We start from the raw sequence: 5852 nt of genomic DNA, 5'->3' as shown, positions 1-5852 counted from the left end.
TAGATGGAACGCCTCTCTTTTCTCTGTCTCTCCTTCTTTCCTTCTCTCTGTGTAACATTGACTTTCAAAAAAATAGATAAATGTTTAAAAAATAGAATAACAAATGAGTCCACACAGTATTTTTGAAAGCAGCTGTAGGATTTTATAAAACATTTATCCCTTTTAGGTCTCTGGGCCTGTCTCATTAAGATAACCATCATGTTTGATAATGACATAGCAAGATCATTAGACTTTTGTATTTGGACATTTGTATCAGTAACATTTTGCATTATCAAAACTTAAAATTTAGTACCACTTCACATCTTGACAGAACCTTTTCTTACAATCCAATAGCCTAATTAGTTGATGTCTCTACAAGATGAGAGATATATTCTTTGACATTTTCAGAGGCCCAGCTGGAAATACCAAAGTCCAAAGAATTTAGAACTTTGATTTTTTGAATGTTGGTCAAAGATGCCAAGAAAGCTTACAATATCTGGTAGAAATCATATCCCTTAACATAACGTAATATTGACCAGATTTGATCACTGCTACAAAGTGAGCACCCCAATGCTTTAGATTAAGTGTATATTCACACAAACCATAACTTTTTAAATAAAAATTACTCTTATTAAATTGGTCTTATCAACAACTCAAGTCTGCTGAGCATCATATGTGCTGGTGTGTTTTTATTAAAATGTGGTGATGTTAATTCTTACATGCCTAATAACCATCCTTTTGATATGAAAAATCTTTTAATGTGTACATAATGTTTTTGGGATCTTCTGCTGCATCAGGCTGCTCAGTAGCTTGGAGTTCTTCAGCAGATTGTTCTTCCTCTGACTCTGAATTGCTTTCAGACTCATCTGGACCTTCAGGATCAGGTCGTCGTCGTCGTCATCATCATCATCATCATCATCATCATCATCATCATCTCCAGGCACATCACCTTCTCCATCTTGATCTACTATCTCACTGAAGCCAAGTCCACAATGTCCCCAGTATCTTCCTGATAATTTACTGTCCACACTTTGCTGATATTGAGACTCCAGTTCTTAATTAATTTCTTGTCTTCTTCCCCTATTTGGAAGTGAGATGTTGATTTGTGATCTCCTATGACATAATGCTGGTATGTTCTTTCTTTCCTGCACCTATAAATCTCAAGAACTTTTGTCTTATTTCTTCATTACCCAATTGTACTGCCGCCCAATTGCTAGATCGAAGATGATTGTTTAGAGAGGCTGAACCCTTCACCCCATGCAGGTGAGACTCCCTGGCAGCACTCATCATTGCAGTGTTCCCAATAGGAAAAGCCAAACCCACTCACCGTTCTCCCTAGCTGTGACACCCACAGCCTGCAACCTGCCACCACTCCAAGCAGTGTCACTGCCAGAAAGTAGTATTTCATTCCCAGACTGAGCTACTCCAGCTATCACTGTTAACTATTCCAAAAGAGTCACAGATTATACAGACTATCAAAAAGTACTGAGTATAAATTATTTCATTTTAATTGAAAGATTAAAATAATATTGAAATTAAAAAATATTGGAGTTAAATAAACTATGTTTAATAGTGAATGTAGTGTTATAAGAAAACAGAAAAAAGCTATTTAAGATGGGAATGATCTCAAGTTTAATGTATCAATTTAATTTAAAATTATTATATGAAATTATTATGTAAATTAACATGACATGATTACATTAAATATAATTTAACATTAAGCTGAATATTACTTTTATAAATATTAAACCATAAAATTTATTTGCTTAAATTTTTTCATCTAGATAAGTAAATTGTTTCTTTCTAATTTCCTTTGGGTAACCATTAATACCCATCATTGGTTGTCAGTCTGGGTGGGAAATAGCCATCCTAAAAATTGTAACATAATTGTCATAAGCAGAGGACAAAAAATAGAGATGAATTTAAACTTGTAAAACTTCATGCCACTTTTTATGGTGTCCTGAAGAAAAAAAAGTTTAACCATTTGTTATAAAAATGTGGAGGTCTCTTCTTTTGTACTATCTTTACAATTTTTATTCATTGATATTTGAAGAGCTTGTTTGAATGATTACCTTGCAATTTTAAGTTCAGATCCCCCTAGAAAAACCAAGTGTGTTTACATCAGGGTGCTTCTGGCATAGCATCCTTCTTCCCAGCTGCTTTAAATTAGTTCTACAAACACTTGATATTAATGATTTTTTAATTATTTAAAACTCATGCTGATTTTGGTCATTTCAGTTTGTATACCCCAAACAATATTTGTTCTTTGTAAAGTACTTTTAAAAATGCCTTAAACCATAAAAAGTTACAGGAATTTGAACGTGATATAATGTCCTTTTTCTTTGAGGCACATTCTGTATTAAATATTAAATCTAATACTTTTAAAAGTTTGTCCCTTATTATAAAATATTTTAAGTAATGCAGAAAGGTACAAAGAAGAGTTCAATAAACACTCATAGATTTAATAATTTTTAACATTTTTGCCATGTTAGCTTCATACATAAGCATTATTTGTATATTCACACTATTTTTAAAGAACTGGTGGATATATTAATATCATATAATCTGTGATTCATGGCAAAGACCATAAAATAAGAAGAGAAAATTTATATTATTACATAAGAGGTATAATTAAGTGGAAAGAACATTGACTAATAGTTTTATGCCAAATATTATAATATCCAATTTGTTTGTGCATGACTTATTTACTTAGCACAATGACCTCCAGTTTCATCCATTTTTGTTTCAAATGTCACAGTTTCATTTTTTATGGCTAAGTAATATTCCTGTAAAAAATGGCTGGGTAAGTATCTTTCATATTCTGACTTGAAATACTTTGCATATATATATGTGTATATATATATGAAACCAATTCCTACTATTAACTATTAGCAATTCTCATTATATAATATATATCTTTATACTTTATGTCTCAATGAAAAATATATATACATATATACATAATATATACACATACATATACTTTATATATACATATATGTACATATACATATACACATAAATACACAAATACATATTTGCATGCATATATGTATACAAATACATACATCCATATATATGAAACTCTCCAGAGGTAGAATAGTTGATCATGTAATAGATCTATCATCAGTTTCTTGATAAATTTCTATACAATTTTTGCATAATGGCTGTAGTAATTTGCGCTTCCACACATAACATTGTATGGTTCATTTTTCTGACAGCCTCACAAACCTTTGCTACTCTTTTGTCTTTTTTGTTAGTGGCCTTTCTAACAGGAGTAAGATAAGGGCTCATTGTGGTTTTTGTTTACACTTCCTGATGGCTAGGAATAGTGGGGATTGTTTTCATGTGCTTGCTTACCAGTATTAAAGACTTAATATAATCTCATCAAAATATCAATGACATGATTTAACAGAATTAGAAAACTCAATCCTGGCTGGCGCCGTGGCTCACTAGGCTAATCCTCCGCCTTGTGGCACTGGCACACTGGATTCTAGTCCCGGTTGGGGCGCCAGATTCTGTCCTGGTTGCCCCTCTTCCAGGCCAGCTCTCTGCTGTGGCCAGGGAGTGCAGTGGAGGATGGCCCAAGTACTTGGGCCCTGCACCCCATGGGAGACCAGGATAAGTACCTGGCTCCTGCCATTGGATCAGCGTGGTGCGCGCCAGCCGCAGCGGCCATTGGAGGGTGAACCAACGTCAAAGGAAGACCTCTCTCTCTGTCTCTCTCTCTCACTGTCCACTCTGCCTGTAAAGAAAAAAAAAAAACAAAAACTCAATCCTAAATTTCAAACAGAAACACAAAAGACAACCAATAGCCAAACCAATATTGAGCAATGAAAACAAAGTGAGATGGCATGACAATACTGGATTTCATGACATAGAGCAAGGCTCTTATAACTAAAATAGTATTACTGGCACAAAAGTAGATACATAGACTAAATCAATGGGATCAAGTATAATCCCCAGAAGTAAATCTATTCATATACAACCAACTTACTTTTGACAAATGAGCTAAAAACAGAACCTAGGCAAAAGAGAATCTTTTCAGTAAATTGTACTTGAAAAATTGGAGATTCATATTCAGAAATATGAAACAAGACTCATAACATATCCTTATTAAAATCAGCTCAAAAGGATCAATATCTAAGAAAGAACTGATACTGATACTATGAAATTACTAGAGAAAGGGGTAAGAGGAACATTCCCAGAAACTGACATAGGCAATAATTTTTTAATAAGACTCCAAAAGCAAGGGAATTTAAAGTAAAAATAAACACATGTGATCTTATGAAACCAAGAACCTTTGGTACAAAAAAGGAAACATCAGCACAGTGAAGAGGCCATCAAGAGAATGAGAGAAACTATTTGCAAACTACTAATCTGATGAAGGATTAATATTGAGAATGTATAAAGTAATCAAGAAATTCAGCAACAAAACACTATCCAGTTAGGAAATGGGCTGAAGGCACTCTTTTGAACTAAGAGAAGTAAATTATAGAAATCAGCATCAACATTGCTTCATGAAACACTGTAGAATAATTGTTTTAAAAAGGTAGAAGGTAACCTTGAATAAGAATCAAATTCTAAAGTGTGAGAGAGAGCAGTAGATGGGCAGTGGGTGATTAGGATTAATTCTGTCACTTTCTGTGACATAGAACAAAATGTTGATCTCCTAAATTTACAAAAATCCTGTTTTGTTTTAAATTCCTTTGTATTCTCTAATTTAAAACAAAATGTTACCAAAGAAAATTTGGTGACATGCCTGTAGAAGGAGTGCAAATATAATCAAATTTCCAATTGGAATTTAGAATACCTGGAGAATTGACCTATGATTTGACTAATTATGCCATTTATACAGATATTAAAGTTCTATATATGATGCATTTTATTATACAAATTTTAATGATTGCAATAAAGTATATGTTTCATTGAACTAATATCAATTAACAAGCAATTATTGGGAACCTAATATGTGTCTAGCTAGTTCTATGCTTGATATCCTGAAACATGGATATCTTCCTTACCTGTGGCAGAGATTTATATTGATAAGGTTAAGAATACGTGCCAGATGGAAACTGCCAGAATCCCTGGTTCCCTGTCATATGGATATTTGATCTGTTAACAGAAATGAATTAAGAAATCAATGATAATATATTCTATATTTTAGATGTACTGGTTGTAGATCTTGTGATGTGATCTTTATTTATACTTTATGTCACAATTAAAATTCACAGCATTTACACAACTGAACTAAAAATAAATCTGTGATGTAATTTTGAATATTCATATAAATGTCTACACATTTTTATTTAAAATGTTTTAATTACATTGTTTTACATTGGCAGAATAGCAAATGTAGCAGAGCTCTAATATAATACACATCCTCTATTATTATTATATTATATTATTATGATGTTTTTGTTATGATTAGGGAATCAATGTTAATATATTATTATTAACTAAAATTCAAATTTTATTTAAACTTGTTTTACCTAAAATCATTTCTCTGTTTCAGGATTCCATTTAGGATACCACAATATTTTCACTTAGTATGCCTCTTTATGCTCTTTTTGGTTATGACAGGTTCTGGTTTTTCCTAGTCTTGAGAATGCTGACTGTTTTGAAGAGCACTGGTTATATATTGTGTATAATAACTCTATACTGGAATTTGCTCTTTTTCTTGTACTTAGGGATAGGGGATACTGAGATAAAGAGGTTAAGAAACATCTTAATTGAATCATACATATGGTCAACATGAGTTTTCACTGTTGATATTCACCTTAATCACCTCCCTAAGTATACTTATGTTTTAGTATTTAAAATGGTGATTTCCCCCCATTCATGCTATACATTTTGCAAGGCAGCCACTATAT

At 32.4% G+C, this 5852-nt stretch overlaps 1 pseudogene; it reads right to left on the bottom strand.

Annotated features, from left to right (window-relative positions):
* Positions 1-702: 702 nt before the first annotated feature.
* LOC100338323 (small acidic protein pseudogene) lies at positions 703-1266 on the bottom strand (annotated as a pseudogene).
* Between the last annotated feature and the right edge of the window lie 4586 nt (positions 1267-5852).

The sequence above is a fragment of the Oryctolagus cuniculus genome, chromosome 5 (assembly GCF_051225735.1).
Source record: "Oryctolagus cuniculus isolate XC-2025 breed Fujian yellow rabbit chromosome 5, ASM5122573v1, whole genome shotgun sequence".
NCBI classification, from domain to species: Eukaryota; Metazoa; Chordata; class Mammalia; order Lagomorpha; family Leporidae; genus Oryctolagus; species Oryctolagus cuniculus.
Note: the sequence above shows the minus strand (reverse complement) of the source record. Positions and strands in the feature narration are given on the sequence as shown.